General features: G+C 41.2%; 1 long non-coding RNA gene across 1 annotated transcript; it reads right to left on the bottom strand.

Moving 5' to 3' along the window:
* Positions 1-8,702: 8,702 nt before the first annotated feature.
* Positions 8,703-23,580, bottom strand: LOC104974416 (uncharacterized). The gene is made up of 5 exons (XR_003029718.2): positions 22,170-23,580; positions 21,517-21,654; positions 12,569-12,755; positions 12,193-12,326; positions 8,703-11,573 (listed from the first exon to the last, which is right to left on the bottom strand). It is a non-coding gene; the product is annotated as an uncharacterized lncRNA (long non-coding RNA).
* Between the last annotated feature and the right edge of the window lie 33 nt (positions 23,581-23,613).

Genomic DNA, 23,613 nt, shown 5'->3' with positions numbered 1-23,613 from the left:
TATCTATAGTATGGGGATAATAGTGATTCTCTCAAGTGTTACCAGGCTTCAAAGGAGATCGTCAATATAATAGACTTTCTCTAGAGTCAGGAATATCTAAGTTAGTATCAGTAGCTGATTTTGCTACAGATTGAGGACAGGATGGACAATGAATGTAAATGAAAAGCCATTTGAATGACTATTTTGGATAGTTTGGCTAAAAAGGAAAGAGGAAAGTAGAGATAAAGGAGATAGAGGAATATGTATGGTAAATGGTGTGATGGATACTTTTTCTTTTTGCCTGCTTGTTTGAGGGCTACTGTGTTTTTTATTCTGATGGTAATCAATGGAATAAGATCCCAGGGGTCAGAAGGAATGGAATCCAGTGTGTTTAGTAGGAGAAAAGTTTCCTCTTCCACAGACTTGGATGGACGGGAAGGAAGCAGAAGGAGATGGAGAGAAGTTGGACTTGCTGGAAGAAGAAGAGGAAACAGCCCTTGTCTGAGGCCACAGTGCACTGAGGGAGGAGAAGATAGGGCTTCTCTGTGGGAAGTGGTGGCTAGATTATGCTTGAGGAGAATCATAAAAGTGCAAAATTTGTTAGGAGAACAACTGGTCATGACAACAAAAAGTGAGTTTGTCATTTATCCCAAAGGAGTTCCCCTGGGACACATAAAAGACTTGCCATGTAAGAGGAAGGACTCAGTAGAGATTGAAACTGAATTAGCAGGACATAAATCTGCAATGTTAACAACTTTTCTCCAGCAAAGAAAGTCTTAACAACCAAATTTAGGAATGCATCTGGGTTCTTTAGGAATGGAGTTTTGTTGAATGATTGAAGTAAAATGACAATATTGTTCAGTCACTAAGTCATGTCCGACTGTGAGCCCTTGGACTGCAGCCCATCAGGCTCCTCTGTCCATGGAATTCTCCAGGCAAGAATACAGGAGTGGGATGCCATTTCCTCCTCCAGAGGATCTTCCTGATTCAGGGATTGAATCCATGTCTCCTGCTTGGCAGGCAGATTCTTTACCATTGAGACTCCTTGGAAGCTCAAAGTGACGATAGTACTACTAAGTATTGTAACATGCTTATACTATGCCAGGATAGGTTGGTTTGGAAGGGGGCTTAGATCATGCAAATTTAGGCATTTGTAAAAGGAGAACAACAGTGTCAGTAATAGGACAGTTGTTGTTCATCTTTATCATTGACTTAATGCACAGAAGTGATTAAAACCTTCCATGTGAGGTTTGTCTTAGAGAGCTGTTCACACAGGTTTAAAATAGAATTTTTAATTTTTCTACCTCAAAACCTCTCTTCCTGAAGTCTCTCCCATGTCTGTGAATTGTTTCACCATCTACTTCTGTGCTCAGGCCAACCCATACTCACCCAAGATTCTTCTTTACTCTCCCCTCCCACCTCCACATCCAATCCAGCAGGCAGTCCTGTTGGCTTTACATCTGAAATATTGTCTGAATCCAACCACTTAGTGCACAATCTCCTAGTCCAAGGGTGGCAAACTTTTCCTGTAAGGGCGAGATTAGGTCTTGGGCCATAGTGTGATGAGCCCATTCTATTCTGCCTTTGTCATTTTCATCCTCTTATTTGTATACCCTTTTAAAGCCATCTCCTTGATTCTAATTTTACTGGCCCTTGACCCATTTTCACAGTAGCTAGAGTCATCATTTTGAAACAAAAATCAAACTGTCTTGCTTAAAATTCTGTAATGACTTCCTGTTGTAATTAACAAGGCAAGGCTCTGGCCTCCAAAGTACTCCGTGATTCAGCCCCTGCCTTCTGCTCCATTCTCCCTTTGCTAAGCATGCTCTGCTTATACTGTCCATTTTTCTGTTCTTTGAACTCTCCAAGCCTGAAAAGGCTTAACTCAGACCCTAGTCCTTGTAGCTCCCTCTACTTGAAATGGCCTTCTCTGGACTGATTTCTTTTTCTCATTTATACCAACTATCCTCAAAAAAAATCTTTTCTTTCAATAAAATTACTTAAAAAAAAAAAGTCTCTTCTGGACTTCCCTGGTGGTACAGTGGATAGGAATCCACCTGCCAATGCAGGGGACATGGGTTTGATCCCTTGTCCAGGAAGATTCCACATGTTTCAGAGCAGCTAAGCCAGGATGCCACGACTACTGATCCTGTGCTCTAGAGCCTGGGAATCACAACTTCCAAACCTGCGTGTTGTAACTGCTTAAGCCCATGAGCCTAGAGCCTGTTGTCCTCAAGAGAAGCCACCACAGTGAGAAGCCCAAGCACCTCAGTGAAGAGGGCACCCATGCTTGTCAAAACTAGAGATGAATTGCACACTGCAACAAAGACTCAGCACAGCCCCAAAATGTCTTTTCTGATCTACCTAACTACTCCTTTGTATCTCATCCTGTCTAATCATGCTACGGCCAATTCTCCTGGTTAGTTTCTTCATTGCAGACTGATCTGAAATCATTCCATTTACCTATTTATTTGCATATTAAAGTCTCCTCCTTGCCTATAAACTTTACGAAGGAAAGGATTTTGTCTCCTTTCTTTGTGTGTCTATAATCCCTATAATAGACCTGGCAGATAGCAGGTACTCAAAAAATATTTGTTGAATGAATGGAAGAATGAGTAAATGCATGAATGATCAATATTAAATGGTTTGGAGATGAAATTCAATGCCAAAGGCATCTCTCTGTCTTATTCTTCTTCCATTCTCTCATTTTCAACAACTATTTGATAACCTTTTTAAAAGTTTATGGAGCTACTTTGGACACTGTGAAGTTTTAATCAGGAAAATAATCCATGCTGATAGCTTAGCTGTCTAATTAATGCTTTTCTCCCCAGTATCATGATGATCATACCTTAACTCAGGGAGTGATGCGGACTTGGACAAGGTCAAACACTGCGGACAATGGAATAAAAGCACCATAGTTTTGTTGATCCCATGGCTCTTTGAAAGAAATTCAAAAATCAAAAGACTATGGTGCCGCGATGGCAGGACCTAGAGCCAGAAGACCTGAGGTTAAGCTCTGTCCTGCTGTTCACTGGATATAAGGCCATAGGCAAAGGACCGAATCTCTCTCACATTCCATTTCATTATTTACAAACTGAGCTAAAGGTGAGATGACTCCACAGATGTATTGTAAGGACTAGTTCAGTTCTATACCTAAAAGGGCTCTGTAAGTTCAAAAATGCTGTCAAATCTTCAGTTCAGTCCCTCAGTCATGTCCAACTCATTGCGACTCCATGGACTGCAGCATGCCAGGCTTCCCTGTCCATCACCAACTCCCAGAGCTTGCTCAAACTTCCCTATCCATCACCAACTCCCAGAGCTTGCTCAAACTCATGTCCATCGAGTCAGTGATGCCACCCAACCATCTCGTGTCAAATCTTAGCTGCTGTTAAAAACATGTTGCCTTTGTCTAAATGATCTGTGTTGTGCAGATCCCATGTGAGTTATTATGTTTTCTGAACAAAATAAGCCTTTATGGATTTTGACGTGTTACTGGTCAGGGATGCATTTGGATTTTAACAGGACTCTTCGATGAATAGGAAGCCTAACAAAAGAATCAATGCAAATATGAAAACTTTAGGTACCATGAAAAGAGCACAGGAGAGGGAGATTTTATAATAAGCACAGGCTCTTATAAGGAGTTTTCTTGGTTTTTAAATCCTGCTTCTGCCACTTATTAGCTGAATGACCTTGGAGAAGTTACTTTGCCCTGAGTTTTGGATAACAAACCTATACATGAAAAATGATAATTCTTATTCTAGGGATTCATTAAAAAGATAAAATGAAAATATAAATGTAAAAATCCCTGGTCTCATGCCCCATAGGAAGAACAGGGAGAGTGTGTTCTCTTTGACATATTTTATAGTAGGCAGCATGGCAACTGACTCTTCTATTCTAGAGGAAAGGGGGCCCAAAATAGAGGCCCTTTCAAGAAGATGTGAGTTCGAATGGGACAAGGGCATATTTGGAGGGAAAGATCTGAGCCGTGGGTTGATGCCTGGGGTGGGAACTTCCAACTTCCAATCAGGGGGATCCTGAGTAAGGAACTGGAGTCTAAAAGATTAGAGAGGAAATGGACTAATTTCTCAGGTCTCCCCAAGGTTGTGGCTTTTACAAGTGATTTCCACCTTATCCAGAACAATGAGTTCCAGCCCAATCACCAAATGCAACATTTACTAATTTACACATATCTCTGAAGCCAGAGAAAGGGCTTATGAAATCCAGGTCCCACTTAGGCATGTTGTGCTGTGCTGTGCTTAGTCATTCAGCAGTATCTAACTCTTTGTGACCCCATATACTGTAGCCTGCCAGGATTCTCTGTCTATGGGGATTCTCCAGGCAAGAATACTGGAGTGGGTTGCCATGCCCTCCTCCAGGGGACCTTCCCAACCCAGATCTCCCTCTTTGCAGGCAGATTCTTTACCATCCAAGCCCAAGAATACTGGAGTTGGTAGCCTATCCCTTCTCTAGGGGATCTTCTATCTAAACATGTGCCAAGTGAGGCATATGTATTGCATGGGAAGTTAGAGATTGCACCAGACCTGGCATTCCAGATCTGTTCAAAGAGTCAACTTTAGTTCAGCTGAAGGCTGCTAATGAGTGGTAGAATTCATTTCTGACTGAAAGGAATCTTTCTTTTCGTTTCTATGTGCTCTTCCAAAAAGAGCCTAATTGTTCCTTCTGATTAATTTCTAACTACATATACTTAGTAGAATTGAAAACAGGCAGGTGCACCTCGTAAGGAGATATCAAATGAGCTACATCCTAAAATATACTCTTTTTTCAAAGACAAAGTATAGTTGCCTAAGCAAACCTCACCCGAGTCCATAATAAGGTAAAGAAAACAATAAAATCTGGATTGGCCTCAAAGGTCCATAAAGCATTGTCATTCCTCGTGATGGGTCAATGGCCCCCTCTCATAACTCAGGGTGGGATCTTGCTTAGTTTTATTTACCAGGAAACCTGAAGCATGGTGAAGCAGCATAGCTACTCTTCAAGAACCAAAGGCCTTAAAAAATTTTTGGTCCTGGGTTAGAGATGAGGAGTGTCTGGTCTGAGCTAAGTGAACACCTTACTCAAGAGTTTTGATCCTTGAGTTCTCAGGAACATATCACAGATTACTCCAAGCTATGGGCAAAATTGCTTCTAGAAAGACATTTGTATGCTTAGACCAGTGCTCTCAGGTGAAGTCCATGTAATAAATATCTGCCCAAAATACCTCCAACAGGTGAGCTCCTGTGATTATATATCAATAAGGCTAATAAAAGAAGGGGGCTTCCTGGTGGTTCAGTGGGTAAAGAATCCACCCTCAACACACGAGACACAGGAAATGCAGTTTTGATTTCTGTGTCAGGAAGATCCTCTTGGAGGAGGGCATGACAACATGCTCCAGCATTCTTGCCTAGAGAATGTGGTGGATAGAGGAGCCTGGCAGGCTACAGTCCATAAGGTCACAAAGAGTCTGAAGTGACTGAGAACGTAGGCAAACAAGAAAACTGTTGAATAATCGTCTCAATGACTGCCTCAGATCTACTTGTGAGGAGGGCCCTGGATGATGGTTTTTGAAGCATCTACTTTTTTAAGTACTTTGATGAGAAACTAAGACAAGAACTACTTAGAAGGGGTTGTGCTCTTTTCATTATATACAATCCCTGTTTTCACGATGAAATAAAACCCTAAAATCAGAGAGTATGAACCTGTTTTATGGTCGGTGTCTATGAAATGGGTAAAACTCATGTCCTGCGCAGACCTCTGGGCTCCAGGCTGGCGGCCTCAACGTCCTGACCTGGTCCCTTCCTCTGTTGGGATCGGGGTTGGCTGAGGTGTTCTGCTATCTTCAAGGCATTGACATGCACTGTTGTCTGTTGTTGTTCAGTTGCTAAGCCGTGTCTGACTCTTTTCTAACCTCAAGGACTATAAATCATCCATGGAATTTTCCAGGCAAGAATACTGGGGTGGGTTGCCATTTTCTTCTCCAGGGGATCTTCCCAACCAAGGGATTGAACTCACGTCTCCTATGACTCCAGCATTGGCAGGTGGATTCTTTACCACTGAGCCACCAGGGAAGCCCATACAGACATCTAAATCTTAATTTTCTCTTGAATCTTTAAAATACTGTTTCAGATACAATCCCAAGGTAGAAATAGGCAGGCAAGCAGCAACAAAGAACTTATTTATTCTATTCATGTGGTACTAATTCATATTCATGATAACAGAATTCAAACAATGCAAAAAATCAGTCTCCCTCATGCCCCAGGCCCTAGGTTGTCCATCTTTTTCCCTCTAAGAAAACCAATATTACCAGTTTTGTGTGTGTGTGTGTGTGTGTGTGTGTACTCTACAAGAGAGAGCTTATGTATATAAAAGCATCCTTTAAAAGTAAAAGCAATACTATATAATATACACTCTTCTGTATTTTGCTTTTTTTCATTTGCTAGTCTATCTCAGAGATTATATCAGTGGGAAATCTACTTTATTATTTTTAATGGGTAGCTTGTTTGTACAGGTGTATCTGTTTTGGGAGGTACCATGATTTATTTAACTAGTCCAATATTGATGAACATTTAAATTGTTTATATAGTCTTATGTCACTTGAATGCTGTAATTTTGAGCAAAGATGAATCTGGTCGAGATTCAAACCACCGGTCAGTTGCCTATCTTCATATTTGCCAAAGAGAGCATCAGAAAGATGAAAAAATTAAGTGTTCTTATCCCATAAACACACACACACAAATAAACATGATAATAAAAGGCTAAGAAGAAACTTTGGGAGGCAATGCATATGTCTATGGCCTTGATAGTAGTGATAGTTTCATGGATGTATGCTGCTGCTGCTGCTGCTGCTGCTGCTAACTTGCTTCAGTTGTGTCCGACTCTGTGTGACCCCATAGACGGCAGCCCACCAGGCTCCCCCATCCCTGGGATTCTCCAGGCAAAAACACTGGAGTGGGTTAGTATACTTATCTCAAAATTCATCTTTCAATATGTTCAGCTTTTTACATTGTCAGTCATACCTCAACTCTTTGTTTCTTAAAGAAAAGGAAGCACAAAAGATTCTTTGACCAAATGCATGTACTCTCTCATTAGTGTAATAGATTTCTTGCAAAGATGGCGGGAGTAATTCCACTGATTCCTACATGCATGCTCCTTTGCAATGGACTTTGTCATTCATCCCTTCCTGAGGGACAGTCCGTGACTTCTATCTGACCTCTCCTTGTGATTGTTTTCTACCATAGATTGTAGCTAAGTTCCCAGTGTACTGATACTGAATGCCTGAAGCACACACTTGGCCATCTTTACTCCTGGCAAGTCCCACAGACATTCCCCCACCACCACCGGGGCTAGTGTTGTGGCTGGATTGGTCCTTGTATTTCTTTTTTTAATTAATTTATTTTAATTGGAGGATAATTTCAATACTCTGATGGTTTTTGCCCTACATTAACATGAATCAGCCACAGGGTTCAGGATGGGGGACACGTGCACCTTTGTGGCTCTTATTATGACTGCAGGATTCCCCTCAACAAAATCATCAGGGGACTTTGAAGAACGTGATTTACTTCTCACAGGTCCTGGAGGGTACACAGTTACAGAGACTACACAGAAAGGTCTTGATAGAGACGAAGGTAAAAGTGTAGACCTGGGGCTCTGCCTTTATTTTAGGGCCCAAGTGTGCGGTGGAATTTCACGGGTTTATTCTTTATAGGAGATTTTAAAACTTCAGCATGGGAATCAGAGCAGAGCGTTCTGTTATCTAGGTTGCTCAGCACTTCAAAAAGGGAAACTTCACTGGGTAAGGGATGCCGGGGGTGGGCAGCCTGGCTCCTTACCTAGTTGTTTGCTAATAGTTGTGCCACACGGCTGGCAATTTGTTTCCAAGATGAGTGTCTTTACAATGGTTGCCTCAGCAATCGCAAAGCTTAATGTCAGGCAATTACATTACAACCAAAAAGCTTAATGTCAAGCAGTTACACCGCAGAAGCCTTGCAGCTTCTCCCCCTGCCCTCTTAAAAGGCTGCCTGACATCACTCAGAAGCCCTGTGAGGCCTGATGGTGAGAGGCCATATGAAGACGGGCTGATGGCAGAACCCAGATGTGAACGAGGCCACCTTCAACTCTCCAAGGGCAGTTAGGCAGCCTGAGACTGCCGCTGTACCGGCTGATTCTAACCCAGACTGCTACCCACAGAATCATAGCAAGAACGTGGTTGCTACTTAAGCCACTGAGTTTGGGACTGTTTGTTAAGTAGCAGTGGACGAGCGACTCAGGTGCTAAGGATTTCACCAAACCTTTCTCTCAGGGTTTTTCCATCCTCGAAAATTTTATGGATGGACCTAGGAATTCACATTTCAGCAGCTTCCCCAGAGGGTTCTTTTTTAATGTAATAGTTCAGGCATAACTCACACGCTGTGTTTATGTAGTATAAAAGGTTATGAAGCAGGATAATCAAATAAATAACCATAAAATCACTATTATCTTAAGAACTAGTAATTACCAACACTGTGCTATCTATCTATACTCTCATTCCCTGATCTATTCCACTGTCTCCCCAAGACAGAGGTAGCAACGTCCTGAGTTGAGAGTTCATCATTCCTTTGCATATAGATATAGCCATATAAAATATATATGTACATACATATTATAGGTACATTACATATGTATCACATGTGGATAAATATGTGTGTATAATATATACATTCACACATAATATATTTGGTTTTGCTTATTTTAAAACTTTATTAAAAATGTTATCATACTACATGGCAAAGCAGATTATTAGATTGATAAGGATATAGATTCTGGTGTTAAGCTGCCTGTGTACAGATTCTAGCTCTATGCCCCTTAGTATATGAGGGACCTAGGCAATTTACTTAACCTCTATGGGATTTGGTTTTCATTTCTAGGAAATAGAGGTGATGATAATAATATCTACCTCTTAGGGTCTTGGTGAAGGTTAATGAAATAACTTATCTAAAGTAATTAAGACAGTGTACTATACAGAGTAAGTGCTTTACGAAAGTGAAAGTGAAGTCATTCAGTCATGTCCGACTCTTTGCGACCCCATGGATTGTAGCCCACCAGGCTCCTCCGTCCATGGGATTCTCCAGGCAAGAATACTGGAGTGGGTTGCCATTTCCTTCTCTAGGGGATCTTCCCAACCCAGGGATCGAACCCAGGTCTCCCGCATTGCAGGCAGACGCTTTAACCTCTGAGCCACCAGGGAAGCCCAAGTGCTTTATAAGTACTACTATTTTTATTTTGCAATACACTGATTTCACCTAGTGTTATGTGTGCCATGATTCATACCTGCTGTGTATATCCCTGCAGTTCATTCATGTCTCACTGATGTATATCACTTCAGTACAGAACTATACCAAAATTTATTTAGCCATTTTCTATTAATGGATATTGTCATTGTCCCCAATTCTTTGCTTTTGCAGCAGGGGTACAATGAGCATCCTTTTACATATCTCCTAGGGTATAAATGCAGACTTTTCTCAAGGTGTATGTCTCAGAGGAGAGTTGCTGGGTCACAGACAGTGAGAATACTTAGTTTTACAAAAAGAGGCTGAGTGATTTCCAACTGTAGTGGGACCAGAAGACAGTCTCATGTCCTTGTTCTTTCCCATCTTCCCCAGGATTTGATTTTATCAGTTTTTATTTGATTTTCCGAAGTTTATTGGGGAGTGTTCTCAACACTTTTGAGGGGTTGCTGAAAGCAGAAATGTGCAGAGAACCATGATGCAATGACAACAAAGATCTCACCCAATCCTATAAGACTTTGATCAGAATTTTAATGCTTTTTTTTTTTTTTTTTTTTGAGCCTTAGAGAAATTTTTTGCCTCGAGTATTTGGTGAAGGAAACATATGCCCTTTTAAAAAGTCTAATAATTTTGACTTTGTTGACTTCACACTCGGAGAAACCATAAGGCATTTCCTCAATCCTTCTTAGATTCTTGCAGCCCCAATTCTCCCCACTATCCCTTGCCCATTGCAATTCTCCTTTGCCTGCCTCCCTAATGCTGCCCCATTTCTATTCTCCCCTTACTTCCCTGACCACTCTCTCCTTTTACCTCCCTCTTTGATGACCATGCTTATTCCCTGCTGCCCCTCAGGTTGCCTGAGTTTTGAATCCTGACACTTTCGCCCATGGCAACTGTGAACCATTTCTTACTCCTTAATTTTACTGTCCCCCAATTTCCATTCAGTTCTAAATGGGCATCAAAAGAGTATCTACTCACCTGGTTTAGTGAAGATTAATGTAAAACTTGTAGAAAAGAATCTGATACATACTAAGTGCTCATGAAATGTTACTGTGCATTATTCCCTTCCCTTCCATCTCAAGTCAGGTTTCCTAGAAAGGGGTCTCAGATGCAAGAAGTTTATTCTCAACACTATTGGGGTTGTAGAAAACAGGGATGGTCAGAGAACCATGATGTAGTAACAGCAAAGGTCATAGCCAACCCTACAAGAGTTCTAGAGCTGGATGACCTTTTCAGAGCTGCCCTCAACTGGAGACAGAGGTCAAGTCTTTATTCTCTATATTGTAGTACAAACTAAAGCCACTTAATGTTGCTGAGACTTGGATTTCTTTATCTGTAAAATGGCTAAATTTTACCTATCTTAAAGGATTAAATGGAGAAAAAAAGTCCAAAAACAGATGCAGTAAAGAAATAACCCAATCAATGTACGGTGTTAGTCATCACAGCATGTGGCAATAGCACCTTAATAGCATACATTAAAACTCAACATTCAGAAAACTAGGATCATGGCATCTGGTCCCATCACTTCATGGCAAATAGATGGGGAAACAATGGAAATAGTGAGAGACTTTATTTTCTTGGGCTCTAAAATCACTGCAGATGGTGACTGCAGCCATGAAATTTAAAGATGCTTGCTCCTTGGAAGAAAAGTTATTACCAAACTAAACAGCATATTAAAAAGCAGAGACATTATTTTGCCAACAAAGGTCCATCCAGTCAAAGCTATGGTTTTTTCAGTGATCATGTATGGATGTGACAGTTGGACTATAAATAAAGCTGAGTGCCAAAGAATTGATGCTTTTGAACTGTGGTGTTGGAGAAGATTCTTGAGAGTCCCTTGGACTGCAAGGAGATCCAACCAGTCCATCCTAAAGGAAATCAGTCCTGAATATTCTTTGAAAGGACTGGTGTTTAAGCTGAAACTCCAATACTTTGGCCACTTGATGCAAAGAACTGACTCATTGGAAAATGCCCTGATGCTGGGAAAGATTGAAGGCAGGAGGAGAAGGGGACGACAGAGGATGAGACGGTAGGATAGCATCACCGACTCAATGGACATGAGTTTGAGTAAGCTCTGGGAGTTGGTGATGGACAGGGAAGCCTGGTGTGCCGCAGTCCATGGGGTCACAGAGAGTCAGATATGACTGAGTGACTGAACTGAACTGAATACACATTTAAAATGGGATTTAAAAATCTTAGTAATTTAAAACTACAGTGACCACCAGCATATATGAGGACAGCAGAGAACTCACTCTCACTAACTGTTGAGAATTTTCAGCAAGATTCATTTACTCATCTTCATTCATAAAGGGAACATTTTTTGAATTATGTTTCCTAAAAAAAAAGAAGAATTATTCAGATACATGTCAGGATGTTGGTAATTTTAAACAAAAGCTGATTAAATATTGAGTGCTCATAATCTAATTTAGAGTGTTTACTCATCTTTTGTGCTTTCTAAAAAGCTGATCTATAAAAATAGATTTGGGGCTGTGATGTGTGATCACAGCCGATGTCAAGATGCACCCTGATCACAGGTGTGCCAGACATACTCTTGCATTTATTGATCTACCTTATACCAGACACCCAGCATGAAAATAGCACTAGGCAAAGACCAAGGCCCCTTTCTGAAAGAATATAACAAGGATAGTTCAGAACTATCTATACTTAAGGAAAAGGGAGGTTAGCAAGGAAGACAGAGCTATAGGTCTTTCTAATGCTTTCTTTCTGCAAACCCACTGAAGAGTGGCTACAAACAACCATGGAACATTTTTCCTGCCTCCCACTACCATTTCTCTACATAATTTTCTCCTGATTTTTTTCTCTTTTCTCTTTTCATTTCCTCTTAAATACAGATGAAAAAAAATCAGTCAATTCCTTTTTTAACAGAATACAGCAAAAGAAATGAACTGAGAAGACCTCTCAACCCAAGAGCCTAGAAAACCTCTTTATATACCTGGCAAGATTATACCTTCTTCTTGGACCACTGCCCTGATCCCTTGCTTCTTGTGATAATCATATCATTTGGTTTTCATCTCTGGTACTTTGTCTTCGCACAGTGAGCCAGTGGAGCATCTCTTGGTTAAATTACTAGAGGATACAATCAAAGAAAGTGCAATCAATACAATCAAGTTTCCAAAGTACTGACTCTTTTAAGTCATTGCTGAGTTGCCGTTTTCCAGCAATACAACAACCAGAATCACATTTAAAGAATTCTACTGAATTATTGTCTATTTCCTGCCTCTTTCCCACGTGACTATCATTTTATTTTCCTTCTCCCAAGACAGTGATCTACCTGGACAACTTCTCCTTTACAAGGATATTCAAATTACCTTAAAATGATATCTGCACTAATTTCTAACTGCAGTTGCCTGCTCAGACTCTCTCAAGAAACCTGGCTCTTTAGCAAGTGACAAGGGGGAATCAATATTCCAGAGACAAAGTGATGAGAACTTTCCTGGAACAGTTTGCCATCTCTGCTTAACTCGAAATCTTTCTGTGAAGACTCAGGCAATTCTTCTGGAAAAAAAAAAAAAAAAAATATATATATATATATATATATATATTTATTTATTAGCCTTGCAAATGTCTACCAAATTTTACAATGTATTTTTTTACAATTATAAATGTACAATATAATCATAATAACCATTTATAGGACACTACGTGCCCGCCCTATCCTTTAAGTTTGTCCGTGGTGGCCCAGTTGGTTAATGATGGAGGTGGGATTTCAATGTGGATTTCTTTGACTGTAAAGTCCACGTTCTTAACTACCACATGGCTTCTTTATTTATTTGCTAGTAATTAGTACATGAGATAATGTATGAAGGGTCTAATACAATGCATAGCCCATATATACTCTATTTTCTTCTACTCATCTGAATCTTACATTAATGATAAAAAATGGTAAACCAGATACAAGAAGAGAACCACCAAGCTCCAAAGTGATCACTTGTGTTGGTAAATGGAATAACTACTATCAGTTGATTTTTCCATCCTTAAGCCAAAAATATTTTTTAGCTTACCTTGATGTCAGAGAATAATTAAGGAGCCCAATAAAGGAAGGAGGTATTCTTAATTATCTGTTGACTATTATTTGTTTTGAATGGGTAGATTAAGTAGCTTATCTTCAAGGCCAGCTTACATTATTAATGATAATTATAACAGTTAAATTAATTTTGTTAAGCATTTATTATGAGCCAGCTACTGGTTGAGATATTTTATACACAGCATTCATCTAACCTTTATAACAACCTGTAAGACTGGCGTACGATCTCTATTTTACATAGGTTAAATTTAAGGCTTTATAAAGGTAAGTATCTTGGCCCAGGGGCTTCCCTGGTGGCTCAGATGGTAAAGAATCTGCCTGCAATGCGGAAGACCTGGGTTAGGAAGATCACCTGGAGTAGGAAATAGCAACTCACTCCAGTTTTCTTGCCTAGAAAATTCCATAGACAGAGGAGCCTGGCAAGCTAGAGTCCACTGGGTCACGAAGAGTCAGATGTGACTGGGCGACTAGCGCGCGCACACACACACACACACACACACACACGCGCGCGCATATATCTTGGCCAAGATCAGAGGACTGGCAGATGCTGAAGGTAGAATCAGAACCTAGTATGCCTGACTCCAGAGCCTTTATTCTTTATGTGTCCTTCATTTGACATTTCTTTACAAAGATATCTGTAAGCACCTGAAGAGTGTCGCACATTTGTCTAGGCTTCAAGGACATTGTGCTGAACAAGATAAGCAAAATCCTGGCCCTCGGAGACTCTTCTATCAGATAGGAATACCACTGTGACAAATGTTCTTGAATGCTAAATGATAGAAAAGGGGCATACAGAATGTTATGAAGACTTATAACACGGCTATCTAACCTAGTTTAGAGAGTCAGTGAAACTGCACAGTGAAAGCAACATTTAATCTGAATCTTGAAAAATGAGTAGGAGACGGCCAGATGAAGGAGAAGAAAAGAGTATTGGGAGCAGAAGTAATAGCACATTTGAAGGCCTGGAAGCAAAATGATATGGCTCATTGGAGGAACCATAGGGTCCAACAGAACTCCAGCACAGAACTGTTCTACTACAGGCAGGTTTGAGGAAGGAGATAATTACATAACAGAGGGCCAAAGATGATGAATGAGAGCTAGACAAGGGCCAAATCACGTGCCTGTAAGCCACCTTAAGGATATTGGGCTTCACGTAAGAACTGGGGAAACATCCAAAAAAGGGTTTAGGAAAGACCAGATTTATGCTTGGAGGAGGGCAAGGTGGATACAAGGAGCCCAGATCCACCTGAGACATTTTACAAAGTCACAAGTAGAAGAAAAGATGTTTTTCTTTTCAAAGGACTTAAATGCTAAAGTGAAGTGAAGTTGCTCAGTCGTGTCCGACCCTCAGCGACCCCATGGACTGTAGCCTATCAGGCTCCTCCGTCCATAGGATTTTCCAGGCAAGACTGCTGGAGTGGATTGCCATTTCCTTCTCCAGGGATCTTCCCGACCCAAAAATCGAACCCGGGTCTCCCGCATTGCAGGCAGACGTTTTACCATCTGAGCCACCAGGGAAGCCCCAAATGCTTAAGAGTGAATATAACTATACATGTTAACATGTGTAGCAGATACAGCTATAGACAACACTTATTGAGAACCATGTGACATTTGTCCACTTGCAGATATTTATTGGAAACTTACTTTGTACCTGGCACTGTTCTAGGAACAAAAATGCACAAAAATGCCTGTAGTCATAGAGTTCATGTTTGAGATTTGATTGCCAGATACTAAGTACAGGCATTAACTAGATAAGTCTTCCTATGAGCTGGAGAAGGCAATGGCACCCCACCTCAGTACTCTTGCCTGGAAAATCCCATGGACGGAGGAGCCTGGTAGGCTGCAGACCATGGGGTCGTGAAGAGTCAGACACGACTGAGTGACTTCACTTTCACTTTTCCCTTTCATGCATTGGAGAAGGAAATGGCAACCCACTCCAGTGTTCTTGCCTGGAGAATCTCAGGGACGGGGGAGCCTGGTGGGCCACCGTCTATGGGGTCGCACAGAGTCGGACACGACTGAAGCGACTTAGCAGCAGCAGCAGCCCTATGAGCTGGGCTAGCAGATTATCTCACCCCATTATCTCTTCTTACAAAGACACTGAGGTGCAGGGTGGTCAAGGACTCCCCAAGATTTGCCTGCAGATCTGTCTGACTCCAGAGCCAGTGCCTTCCTGTGGGATAAACACAAAGGAAAGGCAAGAGAGCCTAAAAATAGCACCCTCAGTCACTGCAGCCATGGGAGCAATGCAGGGTCCTACACAGGCTGAACTCACAAGCTTTAATTTCAGTCTTGCAAGTGGTGTTTTCAAAGATTTCAATGAACTTTTATTTTATTTTACAGTAAGACCACATTTTCCTTAATGCTTCCTTAATCAAAGTATTTCTAATGGGTAAATTCGATTCTCAGCTTGGCGCAGAAATCAGCTATGTGTTCTGAAGACAGCATACTCAACAGCCTGACTCCACAGGGCATGACTGTGATGGATGAATTTGGAGTGTCTGACAGAGAGGCAATGCCTCTAGCACCTTTATATTGATTTCCCTTTCATCCTGTTCTCCCTCCTGCTCATTGAGTCTTTTTTTTTTTAATTTTATTTATTTATGTCTACTTTTGGCTGTGCTGGGTCTTTGGTGCTGCGTGGGCTTTTCTCCAGTTGCAGTAAGCAGGTGCTACCCTCCCGCTGTGGTGCTCAGGCTTCTCATTGCAGCGGCTTCTCTTGTAAGGAGCACAGGCTCTAGGGCACACAGGCTCAGGAGTTGCAGCTCGCTGGCTCTGGAGCACAGGCTCAGTACTTGCGGCACACGGGCTTAGTCGCTACGTTGCCTGTGGAATCTTCCCAGATCAAGGATTGAACTTGTGTCTTCTACATTTGCAGGCAGATTCACAACCACTGAACCACTGGGGAAGCCCCTCACTGAGTCTTTAATGAAGAAAATTTGGCTTTGCTTTATTCAGGAGCTAGATCCCTGTTCTCTCTCCCTGCACAGTTATGCCTGCTTAGCTCCTTAGTTTTCAATTCCTCTCAGGAACTAGGATCAAGAGGTCATCTTAGCATTAGTTTCTGGAAGAATGTGCTTCAGGGCACATCCCTCAAACTCCTAGGAAAGAGGCCCTCAATGAATGCTGGAGTCAGATGCTTGTTTAGCCCATTAGCAGACAACCTGGCCTTTGTTTACCTCTGCGTCAGAGCGGGCAGCACCTCCGTGGTGGGTGGGTGGAAAGGACAGAACCTCTCCCTGTGTGCTGTCATCTTGAGTGGCCCTCCTCCGCTTGCAGTCCTCTGATCTTCTACTGGCAAAGGGGGAGACAGGTAATAGGAGAGCTGGTATCTGAACTGGTGCCTAGGAAAGGATCTGGCAGATCCGTGAATCTAGAATGTTGGGCCTGTAGAGCCTTTTTCTTTATCTCTGGGCTTTAGTCCCACTTTAGGACTACAGAAGGGCTCACTCAGTGTCTGGTCACCTATACTATAAAGGAAGAACAGACAAGGTGTGCGACCTTGAAAGGGCCAGATGATCAGTGGTTATGCTATTCCTGTGTCCATCATTCCTTCATTCCCACCTAAACCAAAGATAAAGGAGTTCCATTTTCCAAAGCTAATCCCTTCTGCCAATCTGACTTCCTCAGTTAGGAGGCCAATCTCCTTTCTCTGGATTCTTTACCTCACCCTTGCAGATATGTTTAAGAATTCTCTATGTCACTGAACTTTGATCTAAAACATCCTACTAAATTACTTAAGTGACCTTCCTCTATCTCTTCTTTGATCCCAGATTCTTATCACTAATTTCCTTCATTTCTAATTCTACTCAATCCTTTTCCATTTCACTTTGAATTCTGCTGCTCTCCTGTGGGAGAAGGCAATGGCACCCCACTCCAGTACTCTTGCCTGGAAAATCCCATGGGTGGAGGAGCCTGGTAGGCTGCGGTCCATGGGTTCGCTAAGAGTCAGACACAACTGAGAGACTTCACTCTCATTTTTCACTTTCATGCATTGGAGAAGGAAATGGCAACCCACTCCAGTGTTCTTGCCTGGAGAATCCCAGGGACGGGGAGCCTGGTGGCTGCCGTCTATGGGGTCGCACAGAGTCGGACACGACTGAAGTGACTTAGCAGCAGCCGCAGCTCTCCGTGACTCTTCCCTTGCAGGTTCAGTGGCCTAACTACAAAATTATTTTTTTTTCCCTCAATCTGTAGGGAAAAAAATTGATAAAAATATAAAGACTAAATAGGTCAAAGATGGAATTTAAGGTTCAGTTCAGTTCAGTTCAGTTGCTCAGTCGTGTCTTACTCTTTGTGACCTCATGAATCGCAGCACACCAGGCCTCCCTGTCCATCACCATCTCCCAGAGTTCACTTAAACTCACTTCCATCGAGTTGGTGATGCCATCCAGCCATCTCATCCTCTGCCGTCCCCTTCTCCACCTGCCCCCAATCCCTCCCAGCATCAGAGTCTTTTCCAATGAGTCAACTCTTCACATGAGGTGGCCAAAGTACTGCAGTTTCAGCTTTAGCATCTTTCCTTCCAAAGAAAAAGGGTATATAAACAAAAACTCTTAGCTAAGTGGGGATAAGAATGAGAGCAAATGCTTATTTTGAACAATTAATATAGGCAGGATAACATTCTAGTTATTCTAGAAATATAGGATACATCAGACAAGGATTATTAACTCCATCAAGGATCTATAAACAAGAAAAACAGAAAAGGTCTGCACAGACTGATTAAAGGTAAAAGCAGAAATCTATATGTGCTATACATAATTTTCATAAAAAGTTTTTAGAAGACTGAGTAGGAGACATTTCATATTTTAAGTTTTAATTTACATTTCTGATTCCCTTTGGGGGGGTATGTTTTATTGTCTATATATTTATAAGAACAGAGATGTGATAGACATTCAACAAATGTTTACTGAAGGAGTGAACTGAATGAATGACTGAAACGAAAGTTTCTGGCAGGTTTGTGTTTCAAAGTAATGCTGCCATAGAATCGTCCTTCATTTGAATATTTCATATGAAATAAATGAGAATTTTCTTCAGACCAAGGGCCATGCCATGTATTCTTCTCAGGTTCTTCTCAGAACCTGGTTGGTATGATTAATGCACAATAAATATTTTCTGAATAAAGTGAATTAATTAATGAATAAAGATACTTTAACAATGCATAGCAGGTAACAATTCTAATGCATTTGTCGAAAATCATAGAAGTATCTATTAAAATGTATTTTTATGATCAAAGAGGAAATAAAAAATACCTAGAGAGAAAAGAAAACGAAAGCGCAACAGTCCAAAATGTATGAGATACAGCAAAAGCAGTTCTATTAATAAGGGGGAAGTTTAGAGCAATAAAATCTTACCTCAAGAAACAAGAAAAAGCTCAAACAACCTAATCTTACACCTAAAACAACTAGACAAAGAAGAACAACTAAAACCTAAAGTTAACAGAGGAAACAAATCATAAAGAGCAGGGCAGAAATAAACGAAGTAGAAGCAAAGAAACCAAGTGCAATGATCAATGAAACTAAAAGCTGGTTATTTGAAAAGATAAACAAAACTGATAAACCTTAAGCCAGACTCAATCAAAAAAAAGGGGGCGGGGAGGAGTCAAATCAGTATAATTAGAAATGGAAAAGGAGAGGTTACATCTGACGCCACAGAAATATAAAGACTCATGAGAGACTACTATGAACAACTGTATACCAATAAAATGGACAACATGGAAGAAATGGACACATTCTTAGAAGGGTGCAATCTTCCAAGACTAAATCAGAAACAGAAAATATGAACAGCCCAATCACAAGCACTGAAATTGAAACTTCACTATGCTTTATATAGTCTGTTCTTCTTGTAGCCCATGTAGGTGAGGTATTTATGACATTTATGACAGCTGGAAAGCTGTGAAGAAAGGGATAAAGAAAGTGGGGTTGTGGGAAGCAAAAAGTCTCATTATCTCCAGGGCTACAGCTAAGACTGTGAAATGGCTTAGCTCCCCTGAGAGGGTACCATGTGATATGAAAGTACACACTTCAAACGTGCCATTTTGGCAGTCTCCTAGTCCTTCAGTTTCAATCCATCTTTCACTGTTATTTAAGGACATGCAATCATGGGCAACAACTCCAGCTTTCGTACCCCAGATACTTTTTCCTGGTTTTCCTTAACTTTTGCAAGTAGACTCAAATACGTGGGAGTAAAATTTTTTTTTTTTAAATGGACTCCGAACATTCCCAAGTAAGATGTTGAACTGAAAAACTTCCCATGTCTCCTTCTAATTACCACTGTCCTTCCTGCCAGATTACAAGCCATTCAAATAGCAGGCCCTGACATTATCTCACATTTGACCCATAAAAACCTCAGCACTCTGTCATTACACAGAAAACAACAACATCTTGGACATGGGATAGATGTGTATGTCATTCTGGAAACCTTCAGACAGCCCAGGACTAGTGATTCCCAACTGTTTATTCTAAGAAGAATTTCAACAAGGTTTTATTTGTGTATGTGCCCACTTACACGTGGCTGTATCAAAAAGAAAGTGAGAGAGAAAAGCTCTCCATTTTATGCTGTATTATACTGCAGTTAGAGAAAATGTAAGCAACACAGAGTTAAACCTTCTATTCCAGAACCCTTTCTATCAGGCAAACTCTGTTTTGGGCAGCTGATTCTATTTGCTCAACATACTCTGTTTTGGGCAGCTGATACTATTTGCTCAACATTCAAATGATCTTTTGTTTATATGCAAATGACACCACCCTTATGGCAGGAAGGGAAGAACTAGAGCCTCTTGATGAAAGTGAAAGAGGAGAGTGAAAAAGTTGGCTTAAAACTCAACATTCAGAAAACTAAGATCATGGCATCCAGTCCCATCACTTTGTGACAAATAGATGGGGAAACAATGGAAACAGTGAGAGACTTTATTTTCTTGGGCTCCAAGATCACTGCAGATGGTGACTGCAACCATGAAATTCAAAGACGTTTGCTCCTTGGAAGAAAACTGTGACCAACCTAGACAGCATATTAAAAAGCAGAGACATTACTTTACCACCAAAGGTCCGTCTAGTCAAGATATGGTTTTTCCAGTAGTCATGCATAGATGTGAGAGTTGGCTATAAAGAAAGCTGATCCCCGAAGAATTGATGTTTTTGAACTCTGGTATTGGAGAAGATTCTTGAGTCCCTTGGACTGCAAGGAGATCCAACCAGTCTATCCTAAAGGAAATCAGTCCTGAATATTCATTGGAAGGACTGATGCTGAAGCTGAAGCTCCAGTATTGTGACCACCTGATGAGAAGAACTGACTCTTTTGAAAGATCCTGATGCCAGAAAAGATTGAAAGATTGAAGGTGAGAAGAGAAGGGGACAACAGAGGATGAGATGGTTGGATAGCATCACTGACTCGATGGACATGAGTTTGAGTAAGCTCCGGGAGTTGGTTATGGACAGGGAAGCCTGGCGTGCTGCAGTCCATGGGGTCTCAAAGAGCTGGACACCACTGATCTGACTGAACTAAACTGAACTGCTACTATTTGACCAAATAGCAACTGGGCAACTGACAATTACACTATAGCGCCATCTAGCTCTCACTACCAGAGCCTGATGTCCTACTCCCAGCCTGGTTGAGTGTTTAGGGTTAGTCATTACCCAATAACGCAAGGGCTTCCCTGGTTGTTCAGTGGTAAAGAATCTACCTGCCGATGCAGGAGACCTGGGTTCATTCCCTGGCTTGGGAGGATCCTCTGGAGAAGGAAATAGTAACCTACTCCAATAGTCTTGCCTGGGGAAATCCCATGGATAGAGTAGCTTAGTGGGCTACAGTCCCTGGGATCCCGAAAAAGCTGGACACAACTTAGCCACTAAACAACAGCAACTATACAGTGTAACTCAGCTGATTGCCATTAAGTGAGGATGAAGCCAAGCAAAATCCCAAAGCAGGTTTATGTTTAATAATCCATATTTAAATTTTGTTGGCTACATTCCAAACTAGTTTTCCAGTAAAAATACAAAGGCTTAGATCTTCCTTGTTGAACATGGGTTAAACGCTGCTCTGGGTTAGTTTTGTTAACCAAATTTCCACAGAGTTTGCATCGATTACCTCCTGCCCTCTTTGGAAAGGCTGTCAGGAGACAGTGTTGCAGACTTAAATCTAAAGTCACTGGATCACTGATTTTGCAAATCCCCAGGACATTTATAAAAATCCCTAATGAGGACACTTGGTAAAATTGTATTTTAATTCACTTACATGGAATAACAGAGTTGTTCACAGAGTATGTGTGAAGAGGAATGTTGAGAAGGAGGTCATATAAATAAAATAATGAATGGGTGCCACGCTTGTAGAAGATCAAAGATCCTTGCTGAAGGCATGATCTAGAAAAAAAGTCTAAGAACAAAATTTTATGATGCTTCCACATAATAAATTCTTTACTAAAGTAACCAGTTGTGGAGGGTTATGCCTGCTTTCCATCACTATTCCTGGCTAGTGCAGGGGAGGGAAAAGGGGGCACTAAATGTCAAAGGGACAAGAACACCAGAATTGGATATCTTCCCTCCAATAAACAGTGTTATGGTGGAAAGATTACAGCTTTTGGCTTACAGACTCGGATTCAAATATTTAAACAGGCACTTTCTAGATGTTTGGGAAATTAACTTACCTGAACTGTTCAGCATTATTGCAAAAAGTAGTGGAGATAATGTCTGTAAAAATATCTAAAACTATGTTTCCTGAAAAACAGTGTTTACGACTACGTAAACACTATTGAAACATCAAAAAAGAGTATAATTGCCTACTGGTATGTTTGTGGGCATCATTAGACTGTACTTATTTGGATTGCTGGTAATCTGGTGATGATTTGAGTCAGTGATTTAAGAGGGGCCAAAGGTTCCCTACTGCATTACCTTTCGTCTGCGTCATCCGGCTTCCAAAAATAGGGCCAGTGCATCCTTTAACAGGAATAGATGTCTGAAATAGCTGAAAGATGTGTAAGTGTCAAAGTCGTAAGTATGAGGAAAATTAACCTGAAATAGAAGCAGAGAAGACTTAGGATGTGTCACTGTACTCAGCAATGGGGAGAGTGCTTGTGTACAAGATTCCTTCTGACTTCAGGGGGACAATTTGGTAGGGAAATAAGCAACAGACCCACTGCATCTGCAAGCCCGAGGTTTCCGCACGGCCTTTCCTTTCATTAGCTGTGTGGATAGAAACACGTCTACACTCCTGGAGACTTGACTACCTTATTTGTAAAACAGAAATTATATTTTTTACTGCCTCTCAAGAATTGTCATAAAAAAGAAAGAGAACAACATATCTGAAAGTCGTTTGCCCTTCTCAGTGATCAATCCACCCCCAAGCAGCAATGGCTGAAGCCAAAATCCAGCAGCTTCTCTGATTCCTATCTCTCTCCCCATCGCCAACTACCTCCAACCATCAGTAAGTCCATTCACCTCTCCTCTCTGAATACATCCTGTGTTCAGAAACACATCCACTTTCCATGCAAGGCTACTATACGAGCCTCATTTCTGAACTCCTGTTCACACACTGACCTTACTAAAAAGCCTTCTCCAAACAAGAGTCAGAATGACCTTTTTAAAAAATAAACTAAGAGAGAACTAAACATTTCATACCTCTCTGTGGAAGGATTCGATGACCTTATGAAATATTCTTGACAAATAAATTAAACATTATTAGCCCTGACCACTTCTCCACTCATATCCAATTCTTCACTGCACTTCACATACTGGGATCCAGCCTCTTTGGTCTAACCTAAAGTCACTATGGTATTCTAGCTTTTTACCTAAAAGTTATACAGGTTTAGCACTTACATTTAAGGCCTCTGATGATCCATATCAAGTTTATATTTATATTTAATATGAGGTAAGATTTGAGGATTTGGGGGACATATAAATATCCATTGTTCTCATACCATGTGTTATAAAGATTATCCTTTCCCCACTGACTTGCTTTGCCTCCTTTATCAAAAATGAATTGACCATATATATGCGAGTTCTATTCCTGGACACTAGTCTATTCTCATTGATCTACATCATTATGTATTTAGGTGTTGTTGTTTAGTCGCTAAGTCATGTCCGACTCTTTTGTGACCCTGTGGACTGTAGTCCACCAGGCTCCTCTGCCCATGGGATTTCCAGGGCAAGAATATTGCAGTGAGTTTCCATTTCCTTCTCCAGGGGATCTTTCTGACTCAGGAATCAAACCCACATCTCCTGCAGTGGCAAGCAGATTCTTTACCACTGAGCTACCAGCGACCCCCTGGACTAAAGCCTACAGGCTCCTCGGTCCATGGGATTTTCCAGGCAAGAGTACTGGAGGGGGGTGCCACTG

Source organism: Bos taurus, chromosome 16, assembly GCF_002263795.3.
Source record: "Bos taurus isolate L1 Dominette 01449 registration number 42190680 breed Hereford chromosome 16, ARS-UCD2.0, whole genome shotgun sequence".
Lineage (NCBI taxonomy): Eukaryota > Metazoa > Chordata > Mammalia > Artiodactyla > Bovidae > Bos > Bos taurus.
The sequence above is the reverse complement of the archived record's forward strand: the minus strand, read 5'-3'. Positions and strand labels throughout refer to the sequence as shown.